Consider the following 19,079-nt stretch of genomic DNA (forward strand, 5'->3'; position numbering starts at 1 on the left):
GTGATGGCAGTGTTTCAAATCCACTGTCATCTTTCTGTTTTATAGAAGGGATTTTATTTTCATGAAGTTAAATTGACATACAACATTATATTAGTTTAAGGTGTACAGCATAGTGATGTGATATTTGTATGTGTATTGAAGTGACCATCACAATATGATAGCATCGGTTATCATACATACTTACAGAATATTTTTTTTCTTGAAAAGGGAACTTTTAAGATTTACTTTAGCAACTTTCAGATCTGAAATATGGTATTACTAACTGCAGTCTCCATGCTGTAAGCTGCATTTCCATGACTCATTTTATAACTGGAAGTTTGTACCTTTTGACATCCTTCATCCATTTGACCCCCACCTCACCCCATACACCAGGCCTACAACCTCTAGCAACCATCCATCTGATCTGTATCTATGAGGTTGTTTTTTTAAAGGTTCCACAGATAAGTGGGAACACATGACATTTCACTTTTTCTGAGTTATATATTTTGCAAAGCATCCTGTCCTCAAGGTACATGAATGTGTTGTTACAAGTGGCAGAATTTTTTTTCCTACCCTGTTTCCCTGAAAATAAGACAGTGTCTTATATTAATTTTTGCTCCCAAAGATGCGATAGGTCTTATTTTCAGGGGATGTCTTATTTTTCCATGAAGAAGAATACAGTACACATTTATTGTTAAATGAAAACAAAGGAAATTTATTACCTGTCTACGGTACGGTAGTACGGTAGTTGTCAACACAAACCAGACAAACTGTGAATCCTACAGTATCAAGAATTTACTCATTTATTCAATGACAATCATGTCATCATCTTCTGGAACATCATCATAACAATCCAATTCCTGAATTTCCTGGTGAGTTTCTTGTGACTCCATTTCTTTCAGAATCAGTGGGCCAAATCTCATGTTTAGCCTAGTGGAGGGGCCTTATATTTCGGGGGGGGATGCCTCATATTTCACTCAGAAGGAAACCTGTAAGTAGGTCTTATTTTTGGAGGATGTCTTATTTTCGGGGAAACACGGTAATGGCTGAATAATACAATAGTAGTTTTCTGTGTGTGTGTGCACCATTTTAAAAAATTGTTTAAAGTGCTACATGTATCTCCCTTTTCCCCTATTGACATCCCCCATACCTCTAGGACAAGCCCCAGTGTCCATGTCCATTGGTTATGCTAATACGCAGGTATACAAGTCCTTTGGTTGATCTCTTACCCCTCTCCCCTCCCCTCCCTTCTTTCTGAGTTGGACTATCCAGTGTTTCTTAGTCTCTGGATCTATTTTTTTTTCAATCAGTTTTTATTCATTATATCCCACATATGAGTGAGATCATGTGACATTTATCTTTCTCCTACTGGCTTATTTTGCTTAGCATAATACTCTCCAAGCTGTTGCAAATGATAAAAGTTCCTTTTTTTAATCCACTTATCTACTGATGGGCACTTAGGCTGTTCCCAAATCATGCACCATTTTCTTTTTTATTTTTTTCTGTTCATCAGATTTTTTTTATTCACTTGATTTTTAGATTCACTTGTAGGTAGATATGAGAGAAAGGCACCCTCGAGTTTTGCCCGCTGCCAGATAGTCTAGTCTCTACCCGAATGAATCTGGATTCCCAGATTCTCACCCTGAACTGGGGTTAAGCACAGTCTGGAGCTTTTGTCTCCTTCCCACTAGTGCACATGTGTCAAACACAAGGCCCGCGGGCCAAATCCAGCCCGCCAGGCCTTGCAATGTGGCCCGCACCGCGCTGTCATCACTGCACTCCGCTGTCAGTTTATGACATTGTCAGTTTATGACTGTTCAGTAAACCATTCGGCCCACGATTTAGGCTGGATTTTAGATTTTGGCCCCTTCTCTGATTGAGTTCAACACTCCTACACTAGTGCAATCCAGCGGCACAGTCAACAGTCCATTCTGTGTGCACGCCTCCAGAGTTCTGCCTTTCGCCACTCCACTGAGTCTCCGCCTTACAGCCCAGATTCTCCCTATATAGCCTGGGTCCCCAGGGTCTCTCCTGGAACTGGGGTTCAGTGCAGTGGGAACTAGGGTTCAGCACAGTCCGGAGTTTTTATCTCCTTCCTGCTAGAGAACACAAGCCAGGCACTCAGCCGCCCCCTCCTCTCTGGCTTCATCCTCTCCGCAGGGGCGCACCATGTCTCCGTACCTCAGGCTTTTATGGCTCCTCTGATTTTCCTTGTGGTTTTCTCTTTCCTTCTAGTTGTAGAACTTCTAGTCAGTCAGCTTTCCTGTGGTTCTGGATGATGTCCGTTTTGTCTTTTAGTTGTATTTTTTAAATTGTTGTGTGAGGCTGGAGTTTAGGTGTTTACCTATGCCATCATTTTGGGTTTTCCTCCACCATTTTCTTTTAAACATTTTTTTTTTTTAAAAAACACTCACTGGAGGTATTTTTCCATTGATTTTTGGAGAGAGGGGAAGAAAAAAGGAAAGACAGAGAGAAATAATGACATGAAAGAAACACATTGACTAGTTGCCTCCTGCATGTGCCCACCTACGGCCCAGGCTGGGAGAGGTGCTTGCATCTCTTGACCAGAAATCGAACCCGGGACCCTTCAGTCCTCAGGCCGATGCTGGTTAGGGCTTAAACTTTTTTTTTCAATAAGTTGACACAGTAAATTAGTTTCAGGTGCCAACATAGTGATGAGACATGTACTTAACTTACAAAGTCTAATACTCAACAGATATAACACGTGGTTAACAGAATATTATTGACTATATTTCCTATGCTCTACTTTACATCTTCCTGACTATTTTGTAACTACCAATTTGTACTTCCTTTTTGTTGTTGTTTTTGTTTGTTAATCCTCACTTGAGGATATTTTTCCATTGATTTTTTTAGGGCGAATGGAAGAGAGAGGGAAAGGCAGAGAAACATTGATGTGAGAGAGAAACACATTGATTGGTTGCCTCCTGCATGAGCCCTGACCAGAGCTGGGCCAGCGAGGAGCCTGCAACCAAGGTACATGCCATTGACTGGAATCGAACCTGGGACCTTTTGGTCTGCATTCTGGTGCTCTATCCACTGAGCAGAACCAGCTAGGTCTTGTGCTTCCTTTAAAAAATAATAATAATCCCTTATTGTTGAAAGTACTACTACATATACAGGCAGTCCTAGGGTTACTTCGGACTTGATATACATCGTTTAGTATTTATGTTGCCATTTCCCATCCTATATATTAAAAAGGGGATATGCTAATTGACTCTTACGCTGTCACAAAGATGGCTGCGACCCAGCCAATAAGGAGGGAATATGCTAATTGACTATCCCACCCTCAAAGATGGCGGTGCCCACAGTCACAAGGGGCAGCAGGTGCACAGCAGCCCCTGGGTAGCTGGGGGGTTGAGGGGACTGAGGGATGGCCTGGCTCTGCATGCCTGCCTCCAGAATCCCTCAGTCCCCTCAGCCCCCCAGCTGCCCAGGGTTGGCCTGAGATGCAGGCAAGCCTCAGATGGTGGCTGCCCAGCCGCCCAGCAGTGGCAGCAGCGGAGATGTGATGGGGCATTGCCTTTTCCTGATTGCCAGGTTGCCTCCCACCTCGGAGGGCTCTTGGACTGTGAGAGGTTCAGGCCAGGCTGAGGGACGGCCCCTCCTCCCTAGTTTATTTATAAAAAGAAAAGTTCTGTCATTTTGAAGTAAGTACTATACATATATGCTTTATGTTTTTTATTATTTACTGTACTAGAGGCCCGGTGCACGAAATTCATGCAGGGGGTTGTCCCTCAGCCCATCCTGCACCCGCTCCAATCTGGGACCTCTTGAGGGATGTCCGACCGCACATTTAGGCCCGATCCCACTGGGATCAAGCCTAAATGGGCGGTCGGACATCCCTCTCACAATCCAGGACTCCTGGCTCCCAACTTCCGTCCTTTGACGCCAGGTCACCCCTAACTGTCCTCCCTGCTTGCCTGATTGCCCCCAATTGCCCTCCCCTATAGACCTGGTTCCCCTAACTGCTTTCCATTGCAGGCCTGTACCCCCAACAGCCCTCCGCTGCATTTCTGGGTCCCCCTCAGCTGCCCTCCCTTACTGGCCTGGTCTCCCTCAACTGTCCTCCTCTGCTGGCCTGGTCAGCCCCAACTGTTCAGCTGGCCTGGTCACCCCTAACTTCCTACAACTGCCCTCCCCTGCAAGCCATCTTGTGGTGGCCATCTTATGTCCACATGGGGGCAGCCATCTTTGACCACTTGGGACAGCCATCTTGTGTCTTGGTGTGATGGTCAATTTGCATATTACTCTTATTGGATAGGATTTACCACAAGTAAAGGTCAGAAGTTATCTTTTTTTTTACTTCTATTTTTTTGTTTTTGTTTAAAGTATACTATAGTAGTACATAGATCTCCTTTTTTGCTCCCCATTGACCTTCCCCCAGCCTCCTTTACCTCCTGTCACATTCCCTCATATCCCGCCCCCCCCCCCCCCGCCCCGCCCCAGTGTCTTGTGTCCATTGGTGTGCTTATATGAATGCATACAAGTCCTTTGGTTGGTCTATTTCTCTCCCTTCCCAACACTACCCAACCTTCCCACTGTAATTTGACATCTGTTTGGTGCTTTACTGCCTCTGAATCTATCTTTTTATTCATCAGGTTATAATGTTCCTTATTTTCTATAAATGAGTGTGATCATGTGGTATTTTTCTTTCATTGCTTGGCTTATTTTACTTAACATAATGCTCTCCAGGTCCATCCATCCTGCTGCAAATGGTAAGAATTCCTTTTTTTTTTTTTATAGCAGTATAATATCCTATTGTGTAGATGTACCATAGTTTTCTTTTTCTTTTCTTTTCTTTCTTTCTTTCTTTTTTTTTTTTTTTTTTTTAATATATTTTAATTGATTTTTTACAGAGAAGAAGGGAGAGGGATAGAGAGCTAGAAACATCAATGAGAGAGAATCATCGACCAACTGCCTCTTGCACATCCCTCACCGGGGATGTGCCCGCAACCAATTTACATGCCTTTGACCGGAATTGAACCCGGGACCTTTCAGTCCGCAGGCCGACGCTCTATCCACTGAGCCAAACCGGTTTCGGCTGTACTATAGTTTTCTAATCCACTCATCTGCTCATGGGCATTTAGGCTGTTTCCAAATCTTAGCTATGGTGAATTTGTGCTGCTATTTACATAGGGTTGCATATATCCTTTCTGACTGGTGTTCCTAGTTTCTTGGGATATATTCCTAGAAGTGGGATTGCTGAGTCAAATGAGAGTTCCATTTTTAGTTTTTTGAGGAAACTCCATACTGTTTTCACAGTGGCTGCACCAGTCTGCATTTCCACCAGCAGTGCACAAGGGTTCCTTTTCCCCCCGCCCCCTCCCCCCCCCCCCCCCCCCCCACATCCTCACCAGCACTTGTCCTTTGTTTTGTTGATGGTTGCCATTTGGACAGGTGTGAGGTACCACATTGTCATTTTGATTTGCATCTCTCGGATATTTAGTGACTTTGAGCATGTTTTCATGTGTCTCTTGGCTTTCCTTCTGTCTAATTTAGAAAAGTTTCTATTTAGGTCCGTAGTTTAAAGTGGTCTCATCTTTATTTTTTCTTTTGTTTGCCTTGCTCAAGGGGACATCTCATAAAAATATTAAGAGAAATATTAAAAGATTTTACTGTCGAAGGCTTACATTTAAGTCATTAATCCATTTGAGGTAATTATTGTATATGGTGTAAGAATGAGGTCTAGGTTTCATTTTTTTTTTGCATGCATGCATTTTCCCAACACCATTTGTTGAATACTGTCTTTATTGTATGCACTTGTCTCCTTTGTCATATATTAACTTAATATATGTTTGGATTTATTTGTAGGCTCTCTTCCATTGGTCTATATGTTTGTTTTTATGCTGGTACCATGCTGGTTTGATTACTATAACTTTGTAATATCCTATCTAATAAAAGAGCAATATGCAAATTAACCATCACGCCACTACGCCCACTTGCCATGCCATAAACCAATCACAAGCGAATATGCAAATTAGCTCTACCAATATGGCTGTGGCCACAGAGAGCAGAAGGGAGGCTTGGGTTTCCCTGGCGATGGAGAAAGCCAAGCTTTCCAAGCACCCTGGCTGGCCCAGGCCTCTGCTTAAGGCTACAAAGTTTCAATTATAGAAGATAAATAAATCCCAACAAAAATGGCGGCAGCCACGGAGCTGGAGAAAGCAGGAGGCTAGGGTTGCTCTTGATGAGACAGGAAGCCAAGCTTCTGAAGCCCTAGCCTGCTTTGGCCTTTGCCTAAGGCTACAAAGTTTCAATTATAGAAGATAAATAAATCCCAACAGAAATGGCTGCTGCCACGGAGCGAGCAGAAGGCTTGGCTCCGCTCCAGGCTGCAAAGTTTCAACTGTAGAAGATAAATAAATCCCAGATACCATGGATTGCCAGGGGCGTGGCCAGCCTGCAGACCACCACAAGCCCCTCGCTCAGGCTGTTCCACACCCCAAGGGAACCCCCCACCCTGATCTGGGACACCTTTCTGGGCAAACCATCTGGCCCCCACCCATGCACCAGGCCTCTATTCAATCTAATAAACAAGTAATATGCAGATTGACCATCAATCCACCATACAAGATGGCTGCCCCCATGTGGTCAAAGATCCTGCCCTCGTGTGGATACAAGATGGCCACCACAAGATGGCCAGCAGGGGAGGGCAGTTGGGAGGAACCAGGCCTGCAAGGGAGGGCAGTTGGAGGTGATCTAGCCTGCAGGGGAAGGCAGTTAGGGATACCAGGCTGGCAGAGGAGGGAAGTTGGGGGCAAGCAGGCTGGCAGAGGAGCAGTTGGATATCAATCAGGCTGGCATGGAATGGTTAGGGGGTGAGCAGGCTGGCACACAGAAGCAGTTAGGGGCAATCAGGAAGGCAGGCAAGTGAGCAGTTTGGAGCCAGCAATCCTGGATGTAGGAGGGCAGTCGGACATCCCTTGAGGGGTCCCAGATTGGAGAGGGTGCAGGCTGGGCTGAGGGACACCCCTCCCCTGCACAAATTTTGTGCACTGGGCCTCTAGTAGTTTGATATCAGATAATGTGATATCTCTGGCTTCGTTCTTTTTTGTCAAGATAGCTTTGGCTATTTGGGGTCTTTTGTGGATTCATATGAAATGTTGGATTACTTGTTCTAGTCCTGTGACAAATGTCATTGGTATTTTGATAGGAATTTTGGTTTTGATTGGTCAGTTCCTATGCACTGAATGTATAGATCACCTTGGGTTGTATGGACATTTTATTTATGTTCATTCTTATTTATGAACATGGTATTTGGTTCCATTTATTTGTATCTTCTTCAGTGTCTTATAAATTTCTGAATATAGGTCTTTTACCTCCTTGCTTAAATATATTTCTAGGTAATTTATTTTTTATGCCAAATCCATTATACTCTTATGGGACTACCATCCTATATGTTGACCATAGGTTATGTGGCTCATGACTGTATTGACACAGTGAGGACCAGTAATTTTTTTTTTTTTTTTTTTACAGAGAGGAAGGGAGAGGGATAGATAGTTAGAAACATCGATGAGAGAGAAACATCGATTAGCTGCCTCCTGCACACCCCCCATTCGGGGGGGAAAATGGTTCATGTATCCAATTATCTTGATTCTAGCATAAATGGGCAAGCCAAAGGCTCTTCTTCTAACAGCTTGACTGACACATGATCCCATAACTGAGGATTTAGTTGATGAACCTTCCCACACTGGAGGCCGAGGATCGGGGGCCTTCCATATTACCTGCTTTACAGGCTCTACTCCAGGAGGAGGGGGCGGGGACAAACCCTCCTGGTGTTCCGTAGGCTTTTGATCCTCAATATGAAGTGACATAGTGCAAGATTCCACATAATTAAAGATGACAAAAGCACTTGTTTTCCCTGGGCCTGATTTCTCTTTAGATTCCTACCTTCTTGTTCCTAGGGATCAAGGTCTAATGTTCCACTGTCCCGACCAGCGGGAGATCAACGTGGGGGCGAGGAGGCACCTAGAAGGGAATGATAGAGGACAGGAGACGCGAAGAAATGGAGGCAAGACAGAGTTCTGATCAAGCCTCGAATTTTATTGTTGAAGCTGCAATATATATATATACACAGGCTGTAGGAGGAGGTTGCCGCGGGGACATTCCAAGGCGGGCAAACTATGGGCGGGAGGGTCAGGGAGGGGACGTTGACGTTGTAGGGATCTTCCGGAGCAGGATGTGTCGTTAAACGATAAGTTATCTTTAGCTTCTGGCCAAACCGCAAGGCGCTGCATGATTTTTGCTAAGAGGAACTAGAAACTTAACTCCAAGATAGAGTTGTATTTTCTAAGATGGAGTTGCTTGTATCAACTCTGGTGGCTCCCAACATTCCACCATCAGGGTACCAAGAGTTATCCTATATAATAAAAGGCTAATGTGCAAATCAACCGAATAGGACAACTGGTTGCTATGATACACACTGACTACCAGGGGGCAGATACTTGATGAAGGAGCTGCCCCCTGGTGGTCAGTGCACTCCCACAGGGGGAATGCCATTCAGCCAGAAGCTGGGCACATGGCTGGAAAGCACAGCAGTGGTGGTGGTGGTAGGAGCCTCTCTTGCCTCTCTGGCAGTGGTAAGGACCCTTCGGAAGACACTAGCCAGCAGGCAGACATCCCTCGAGGGGTCTTGGACTGCGAGAGGGTGCAGCCAGGCTGAGGGACCCCTTTCCCCAGTGCATGAATTTTGTGCACTGGACCTCTAGTAAGTTATAGTCTGCAAAGGGCCCCTTTTTTTCTTGTAACAGAGGCACCATTTGCATTTCATAGCTGTTTAAGCGTTTATATATTGTTACCATCTGTGGTGCAACCACCAGGGCCATGAGGGGCTCTTCTCCCAGCCGCATTGGCCTGGCAACATCTGCTCACCAACACCGCCCCCCCCCCCCCCCCATTGTTAGCAACCGTCCCTATCTGTGGGATGACATGTGGGGCTCCCATTCACAGCTGCCTTTTTCTGGCACTGCCCACTCAGCTACTGAACCATCTTATAGCAGTCCTGCTCACCTCCACTGCCACCCACTACTAGTGCTGCCTTGCTAACAACTGCCATGTTTTGTGTCACCACCTGGTGGTCAGCACACGTCATAGCAAGTTGTGGAACTCCCGGTCAATCAAACTCTTGGGAACAATTTCCATTTTAACCTTTTATTTTTTGGATACTACCTTTACATTACTGTGTGTTCTTGCGTCCTTTGTCAAGTATTCCGTGACCATAAAGGCATGGGTTTATATCTAGGCTCTCTGTTCCGTTCATTCCACTGACTTATATGCTGTTTTTAGGCCAGGACCAAGTTGTTTTAATTACTATGGCCTTGTAGTACAGTTGGATATTAGGTAATGTGATTCATCTACATTTGTTCTTTATTCTCAAGATTGCTGTTGCTATTCAGGGTGTTTTGAGATCTATGAAAATTTTTTTCAATATTTGTTCTAGTTATGTGAGTTTCATCAGGGGTGTCCTGATACGAATTGCATTTAAGCTATAGATTGCTTTCAACATGAAAATAGTGAAGATTTGAATAAAGGCCCTTGGACATGCCACGTCTTAAATTGTTCCCCAAGGTCTAGGCCCCAGATATAGTCACAATTCTCCTGGAAAGACTCCTTTTGAGTGTGATCTTACAATTTCAATATACGTGTCTATGTATCCTAAAAAATCACTATGAAGTAACCCTCAGGCTTATGAGTAGAGGACTTTTGTAGAGGGCTAAGTTGTCCTGTGTTGCTCATGCCTGAGCTCTAACCCTAACCTCCATGAAATGAGAGAGGCAAAAGAAGGTCAAACTTATTTACTAGCAAATATTATAAAAACAAATGTTCATCCATACTCCTCCATGAGAATATTTTCATTCATTCAGGTGTATCTGATGACTTATAATAATCTGGATTACTTTAGGACAATATGGCCAAGTACATTTTGTTCTAATTTGAATTTACACACAATGCCTGGCCTCTCCTGTTTGATGATGAGAATAGAAGAGAAAGCTACAAAACCTTTATTGTATTCACAGTTACTAAAACTTTATGGACACATGTCAGTATGTTTCATGGATGGCTGCATCAAATGGTGGTTATAATGGTGATGAGTTTGGGCACAAGGAATCAATGGGCTTAAAATAGAAGTAGTTTGATGTATTAATATAGAAGTTGTTCAAGCTGTTCTTTACTCTGACATTAGAGAGCAATGAAGACTTGAAGTGATCACAGTAAAATCATATCAATATATTCCATGTGTTCTTGAGGATGTGAATGTGGTAAATTAATAATAGTCTTACAATCAAACTTAATTGTTGGGGACTATGTGTTCTAAGTGAACTTCCTATAAATTATGTATAGGTCCCCAGTATTGTTTGTCTCACCCATTCTCCTATATGTATATGTGGAATGTTTTAGGACTCAGTAGCCTTTGAAGATGTTAATGTGGAGTTCACAATGGAGGAGTGGGCTTTCCTGGATCCCACCCAGAAGAAACTCTACACAGATGTGATGCTGGAAACCTTCTGGAACCTGGCATCAGTAGGTAGGTATCATAAATTCTTTTTTTAAAATATATTTTTATTGATTTTAAAGAAAAATGAGAGGGAGAGAATGAGAGAAAAATCAATGATGAAAGAGAATCACTGATTGGCTACCTCCTGCAAGCCACACACTGGGGATGTAAAACCGGTCCTACTGGGAATGTGACCTCCCATTTCATAGGTTGACGGTCAACCATAGAGTGACTCTGGCCTGCAACAATTTGTTACTTATTTAGACAATTAGAAATCTAGTGTTGCTTGCTCATCAATGCTGTTTCAAGAACTGAAATATGGAAAGGGAATACATTGGAAATTAAATTAGGAATGATCACAGCTCATTGTGTACCTAAAACCTAACTATTTTTAATATTATTTAATAATTTATAATGCTTTTTCTAGCACGTATTTTAGAAGAAAAATGTGAAGGCTTTGACAGTGAAGATCAGTATGAAAATCACGGGATGAATCTTAGGTGAGTCGCATTGACATGACAAAGCATTAAGAGCATCTTTGTGGTTTTTTAAAAATATATTTTTATATATTTATTTTATTTGTATGTTTAATTTTTTAAGATTTTTCTTCAGAGAGTTAGGAAGAGGGAGAAAGAGAAATAAACTTCAATGATGAGAGAGAATTATTGATGGCTGCTTCTCTATGCCCCTCATTCGGAATCAAGAACCAGGGCATGTACTCTGGCCAGGGCATGTACACATGGCTCAGTGGTCAGTGATCCTCTCTGGTAGTGCAAAAATATGTTTTTATTGATTTTAGAGCATGGAGATGAGAGCAAGTGATACAAAAATCAATTGACTGCCTCCTGCATTCACCATCCTGGGTGTAATAAGTCTGCTGTCTGGTCATGTTCCCTTTTAGGGAATTGAACTGCCAAACCCCTGGTGCATGGCTCTATTTTTTTTTTTTTTTTTTTTTTAATTTATTGATTTTTTTTTTTTTTTTTTTTTTTTTTTTAACAGAGAGAAAGGGAGAGGGTTAGAGAGTTAAAAACATCAATGAGAGAGAGACATCGATAAGCTGCCTCCTGCACACCCCCTACTGGGGATGTGCCCGCAACCAAGGTTCATGCCCTTGACTGGAATAGAACCTGGGACCTTTCAGTCTGCAGGCCAATGCTCTATCCACTGAGCCAAACCGGTTTCCATCATGGCTCTATTCTGAACCCCTGAGTTATAAGGGCCTGGTCTATAAAAGAACCTTAAAAACAGGTAATCTAATTGTATCAGCCCAGTTTTAAATATATTGGTTCTTAGAATTATCTCATCCAAAAGTTTTTTCTGAAATATGGCCTAGATGTTTAATGTATAAAAATAATTGCACTTGGAAACAATATACAGCAATACCATTCATGAATGGAACTGTTTCATAATATCTATGATCCAGCCTATTTCAGAAGTTTTAGGATATTCACTTTCAAAAATTGGAATGTTAAGAAACCCCACCCTTTGGCAAAAATGCCATTGTCATGCTATTAATAAATATTAAATCATTAACAGAGTATTAATAATATGCTTCTGATTTTTACAGCAGTCATATAGTAGCGAGACTCTCTACAAAGAAGGATGATGGTCTATGCAGAGAAAACTTCAGCCAGATTCCAAATCATAATGAAAAGAAGAAAATTGCTACTGAAATAAAACAACCTAATTCCAGGTTGTGTAGTCAAATCTTCATGCGCTATTTGTCCTTGAATAATCACCTGAGCTCTCACATTGGACCCAACCTATACCTGTGTCAGGAATATGAAGAAAACCCTTATAACTGTAAGAAACCTGGGAAAGCTTTTAAGCATCATCAGTGTATTCAAAGACATGAAGGTAGCCCCAGTGGGAAAGCTTTCCACTATTCAACCTCCCTTGGAAATCACGAAAGAACACATGTTGCTGGAAAACCATATGAGTGTGAGCAATGTGGAAAAAGCTTTAATCGTCTCATTTACTTTAAACTTCACAAAAATGCTCATAGTGGAGAGAAACCATATCAAAGTAAACAATGTGGCAAAGCTTTCAGGTCTCCCAAGTACTCTGGAAAAAATGAAAGAACACAAACTGCAGAAAATCCCTATCAATGTCAGAAATCTGGAAAAGTTTTCAGTTCCACCTCTTTTAGAAATCATGAAAGAGCACATACTGGTGAGAAACATTATGAATGTGGGAATGCCTTGAGTTGGCTCAGCTCTCTTGGAAAACATAAAGGAAGTCATGCTGGAAAGAAGCCTCATGAATGTAAGGAATGTGGCAAAACATTCCGTCGTCGCTATGCCCTTGTAATTCATCAAAGAATGCATACTGGGGAAAAACCCTATGAATGTAAGCTTTGTGGTAAAGTTTTCTCTTATTCAACTTCCCTCCAAAATCATAAAAGAACTCATACTGGGGAAAAACCCTATGGTTGTAAGCAATGTGGAAAAGCCTTCAGTTGTCCAAAGTCTTATCGAGAGCATCAACGGACACAATGTGGAGAAAAGCCTCATGAATGTAAGCAGTGTGGGAAAGCTTTCATATTTTCCTCTTCTCTTCGAAATCATGAAAGAATGCACACTGAGGAGAAACCCTATAAATGTAAGCAGTGTGGGAAAATCTTTAGTCTGTACAGTTCTCTTGGATACCATAAAAGAATTCATGATGGAAAGAAGCCTCATGAATGCAAGGAATGTGGTAAAACATTCCATCATCCCTGTTCCCTTAGAAATCATGAAAGAACTCATACTGGCGAACAACCCTATAAATGTAAACATTGTGGCAAAGCTTTCTATTTTCTGTCTGCCCTCCAACGTCATGAAAGAACTCATACTCGTGTAAATCGCTATGAATGTAAGCATTGTGGTAAAGGATTCTATTATCAGTCTTCTCTCCAAGATCATGAAAGAACTCATACTGGCGATAAGCCCTATAAATGTAAGGTTTGTGGTAAAGGTTTCTCTTATTCAACTTCCCTTCAGTATCATGAAAGAATGCACACTGGGGAAAAGCCCTATCAATGTAAAGAATGTGGGAAAGCCTTCATTTCTCCCAGCTCTCTTGGAAAACATAAAAGAAGTCATGATGGAAAGAAGCCTCATGAATGTAAGGAATGTGGTAAAACATTCTATGACCGATATTTCCTCCGATTTCATGAAAGTATTCATACTGGGGAAAAACGTTATGAATGTAAGCTTTGTGGTAAAGCTTTCTCTTATCCATCTTCCCTCCGAAGTCATAAAAGGACTCATGATAAGGAAAAACTCTATGAATGTAAACAATGTGGGAAAGCTTTCTTTGCCCTAAATGCCCTCCAACGTCATGAAAAAATTCATACTGGAGAAAAACCCAATAAATGTAAGCATTGTGGCAAAAGTTTCTGTCATTTAACTTCCCTCCAACATCATGAAAGAACTCATTCTGGGGAAAAACCATATAAATGTCAACAATGTGGTAAGACTTTTATTTTTTCCAAAGCTCTTAGAAATCATGAAAAAATACATAATGTGGAGAAATCCTATGAATGTAAGCAATGTGGGAAAGCTTTCAGATGTTCCAAATATCTTAGAAATCATAAAAAAATGCATACTATGGAGAAACCCTATGAATGTAAGCAATGTGGGAAAGCTTTCAAATATTCCAGATATCTTCGAAACCATGAAAGAACACATACTGGGGAGAAATCCTATGAATGTAAGCAATGTGGGAAATTTTTCAGTCATCCAAGTTCTCTTGTAACACATGAAAGAAATCATGATGGAAAGAAGCCTCATGAATGTAAGGAATGTGGTAAAACTTTTCTTTATCCCTCTTTCCTTACAATTCATGAAAGAATGCATACTGGGGAAAGACCCTATAAATGTAACCATTGTGGTAAAGCTTTCTCTTATCCAACTTCCCTCCAATGTCATGAAAGAACTCATAATAAGGGAAAAACCCATGAATGTGAGCAATGTGGAAAAGCCTTCAGTTCTCTCAGTTCTCTTGTGAAACATAAAAGAGGTCATGATGGAAAGAACCCTTATGAATGTAAGGAATATGGTAAAACATTCCATGATTTATATCACTTCCAACTTCACGACAGTATTCGTACTGGTGAAAACCTTAAGCAATGTAGTAAAGCATTTATTCACCCCAGTTTCCTTGTGGAGAGAAATCATAATGAATGAAAGAACTCACACTGAAAATAAGCCCTATCCTGTAAATATTGTAGAAAATCCTTTGATTATCTGAATTCTTTTTTTGTATATACTCACCTTAGGATATTAGTGAAAGTCAAGAGAGAAAGACAGCGATGTTGATGTTAAAGGAAAACATCAATTGGTTACCTCCTGCACATGCCCAGACATGAAAATGCACACAGTGGAAAAAAAGCTTTATGAATGTAAGGAATGTGGTAAAGGTTTCAGTTTCTCCAAGTCTCTTTGAAAGCATGGAAGAAGACATATGAATGTAAAACCTTATTAATGTAAGCAATGTGGGAAGACCTTCAGTTGTGTTACACATCTTGAAAGACATAAAAGAAGTCATGATGGAAAACAGCCTCATGAATAAGGAATGAGTTAAACCTTTTTGTCATCCCTATGAGTGGGAAAGCCTATAGTCATCCCAGATCCTTTCACATTCACAAAAATTCACATAGTGGAGAGGAACTGTATCAATGCAAGGAATGTGGTAAACCTTCAGGTTCCAACTAGTTTTTACGCACAGGTGGAAACAAAATGTGTTAACCCTCTTAATGTAAAGAATAGCAAAGAGTCTTCATTTATCTCTCAGCTGTGCCATCATGTATGATTATCCATATTAAGGATGGACCCTAGAAAAGTAAGAGGATTAAAAAGCATTCATTTCTTCTAGTTTACTGTAAAGAATGAAAGAACTCACTGAAGAGAAGCCCTGTCAATGTAAAGATGGTAGAAGAGCTTTTAGCCATGCTAGTTCTTTACAAAATCATGAAGAGACTCACACCCAAGACTAAGTGTATGAACATAAGGAATGTGGGAGAGGCTTTCTTGGATTTGTGAGAATGCAGCTGGAGAAATAGTATAGAGAAGATAGGAAAGCCTTCAGCTTTCACTTTTCCTTGGAAATCTCATGAAAAAAACTCTTGAATGTAAAAATGTAGGAAAACCTTCATGTTGCCTCATCCTATATTATAAAAAGCTAATAGGCAAGTGGTTGTCATGCCCTCATGCTGGGGCCGGAAGACCTGAGGCCGAACCCCCATTCTTGGGGCTGCTCTCCCTGCCCGGCAGAGCTTGACTCTGGGTCCCATGGTATGCCCGAGACTCTGACAGAAGGGAGATTTTCATATATATTTTACCAATTTTCTTTCATCTCGGACACTCCTATTATAAAGGACAAATAGCAATATTAAGATATTTCCTCTAATTCTCTTTTAATGTGCACACATTTTGTTGACTGGGCCACTAGTATTCCTACACTACCATGTGAGAATGTACACTGAATATTTCACAATGAAAATTAATTTTAAAATTTTAACAATTTCAAAGTAGCTTGAGAATTGCACTTAAAAGAAATCCTATTAGTGTAACTGACTGGTACATATAAACAAGCCTGTTACAAATAAAGTCATATACTTCCCAAAACTCACAGCATTAAAAAAAAGTTCTATAAACTTGACATATTATCAATACTCATTCTTTGTTAAATTGTTAAATTACTTTTTTTTATGTGAGGAAGGGAGAGAGAGAGAAGTAGAGAGAAATATTGGTGTGAGAGAGAAACTTCTTCACATGTGCCTGACAAGGCATCAACCCAGCTAATGTGACCTGACAGGTTTTGAATGAAAAGGCCCTACACCCATATGTATTTTTTCAATTTTTAAATTGCATTTGAAATTCACTGTTATTTTAGATAAGTATTTTCCATATATTTGTGCTTACAGTTCACTATAGACTCCCATGTGAATTATTTTCATGGTTGGTTTTGTGTTGCTTTTGGCTGGGAATTGTGCCATGGAGTTCACATTAAGAAGAAAATATTTTAGTTTGTTTTTCTCATTCTTTACCCTACCAGCCAAGAATATCCCCCAAACTGCCAGCTACTGCATTACTTCCTGTGATGTTGGGTGTAAGCTTTACAGTTGTTCAGAATCCAACATTAATTGGTTGAATTCTGAAAAGCGTAGGTTGGCTTTCCCTGTAAGCCCATAGGTGTCCACCAGGCAACGAACGTAGACTGTCATGGTTGAGTCTGTTTTCAGAAGCGTACACACTGCTCTCTAGATTACATTTACATGAAGTCTAATTTGACTAGTAATCATCTTGTCCTGTTGATACTACTAATGATGTGATTCAGATCCCACTGTGACAGCTGCAATGGTGCAGTGCCAAAGAGCCCCGTGACAGTTTGTTCTTGTGCCGTGAGGGCTCTGCGCCAGTCCTTCCATGTGAGAATCGGCACTTTCCTCATTTCGGGCAGACTCTGGATGTGTGCTGTCACTCAGAGCTGAGCCTAATCTCTCAATGTTGTCAGGTATCTTAGGTTGTATGGGGTTAAAATTATGTGCATTTTTCTCTGTAATCAATGCTTCTGTACTTCTTAAATATGAACTGTTTGCCAAGCACTCTTATGCTAATAGCTATTTTATTTTATTGTTTCCTGAGGACATCTTTATCCCATGTAATTATGTATTTTCATATCAACATGTAATCTTTTCCACTTAATCATACAATATGAGTCACAAGTATCGTATGTGTATAAAATCAAACATGTTTTCTCAGGGAAATTAAAATTTTTTATACTTATTTGGCACAGACTGCTTTCTTATTCATTCAAAATATTGAAAAATTCAATCATGTTTTTGTCTGTCTCTTCCAGCCAAATGCCAACATAATCAAATCTGTGGTAAAAGAGACATGGAATGAATTCGAATAATAACAATGACCATAAACCCTAAATGTCTGTGGGTGTGACAGTAACAGCACACTGAGAAGGGTTTGTTGTTGTATTTTGCCTGGTGATAGGTCACTTATTTGCCATTAAGGAAGCCAGTCACTTTTCTGTATTGGATTCTGTGAGGAAATGAACTTAATTCTACATAGGGTGGTGATAGTAATTTTTATTTAGAAAGCAGGAAAAAATAAAGCCATACTAACCCTGAATTGTAGGAAACAGAAATCATATTGGTGAGGAAAGGGAAATTTTGTTACTTTTATTCTTTGGAAGCTTGTTCTTTTTCTTGAAGTATACAGAGATGAGTGCCTCTGCTGCTTTTTTGATTCATCCTGGTCATGGAGTATCTCTGTGTGATGATGGACACCTGTGACCTTTTCTTTTTCATAACGTATATCTAGGACTGGCAGGGAGTGCAAGGCCTTCAACCAATTGTCTCTAACAACTTTTCCTTTCTTGTTATCGGAATACTGACATGTTTCTTAGAGGGTATGGGATGTGTTTCCAAAAAGTGATATATCTATAATTTTTAATCATTTACTCCATGAATAGTTATCTCCTTTATGAATCAACAGAAGTTCATAAATTTAGGAATATTGTCAAAGTATACAAACCAAGCAAGAAAACGAAGTTAGAGTCTCTCTTCCAAAGAAGCTGTTCTTAGTGATAGAGTATGACTTTCTTTTCCTTTTTATTTTTATTTTTATTTATTTATTTTCAGTAGGGAAAGCTGGGACTGGATGGGACCACTGTCCTCAGAGACAGGGACCCAGAGCCTATACAGCATGTTTATTTTCTTTTTAAAATATATTTTATTGATTTTTTTTAAAGAGAGGAAGAGAGAGGGATAGAGTGTTAGAAACATCGATGAGATAGAATCATCAATCAGCTGCCTCTTGCATACCTCCTACTGGGAATGTGCCCGCAACCAATGTACATGTCCTTGACTGGAATCGAACCTGCAACCTTTCGGTCCACAGGCCTTTGCTCTATACACTGAGCCAAACCGGTTTTGACTTCCTTTTTATTTTTAAATGTACTTTTATTGACTTCAGAGAGGAAGGGAGAGATAGAAACATCAACATGAGAAAGAATCATTAATCAGTTGCCTCCTGCATGCCCCCTTCTGGGGATAAAGCCTGCAATCCCAGCATGTGCCCTTAAATGGAATCAAAGCTGGGATCCTTCAATGTGCAGTCCTATGTGCTTTCCACTGAGCCAAACCAGCTAGAGCTTTTTTTTTTTTTAATAATTTATGAAAAAGAGATGGAGAAACAGCACTCTGTTCTACTTATTTCTACAATTCATTGGTTGATTTTTATGTGTGACATGGGATTTAACCTGCTACCTTGTCATTTTGGAATGATGCTGTAAACAACGGAGGTAACCGGCCAGGGTGAAAGACAACATCGTGATCCATTACATCTTATTCTGGAAAAGGTAAAGGTTTGGTCTGGGTGGTATGGCTCAGTGGTTTGAGTGTCAACCTAGGGACCTGGAGGTCATGGTTTTTGTTGTTTAAAATATATATTTTATTTTTATTTTTTTTTACAGAGAGGAAGGGAGAGGAATAGAGAGCTAGAAATATCGATGAGAGAGAAACATCAACCAGCTGCCTCTTGCACACCCCCCACCGGGGATGTGCCTGCAACCAAGGTACATG

General features: G+C 40.8%; 1 long non-coding RNA gene across 2 annotated transcripts in view; it reads left to right on the forward strand.

Annotated features, from left to right (window-relative positions):
- LOC311623703 overlaps nucleotides 1-19,079 on the forward strand; it is a 126,589-nt gene that overhangs the window by 2,127 nt on the left and 105,383 nt on the right. Inside the window, exons 2-4 of one of the 2 annotated variants that reach the window (XR_014795189.1) lie at nucleotides 10,399-10,525; nucleotides 10,923-10,995; nucleotides 12,066-16,878. This is a non-coding gene — a long non-coding RNA (uncharacterized lncRNA). Of the gene's footprint in view, nucleotides 1-10,398; nucleotides 10,526-10,922; nucleotides 10,996-12,065; nucleotides 17,269-19,079 lie in introns of those variants that run through there. The other variant, XR_014795190.1, reaches the window with a different exon arrangement.

The sequence above is a fragment of the Pipistrellus hanaki genome, assembly GCF_964339955.1.
Source record: "Pipistrellus hanaki genome assembly, chromosome: 5".
Taxonomy (NCBI): Eukaryota; Metazoa; Chordata; class Mammalia; order Chiroptera; family Vespertilionidae; genus Pipistrellus; species Pipistrellus hanaki.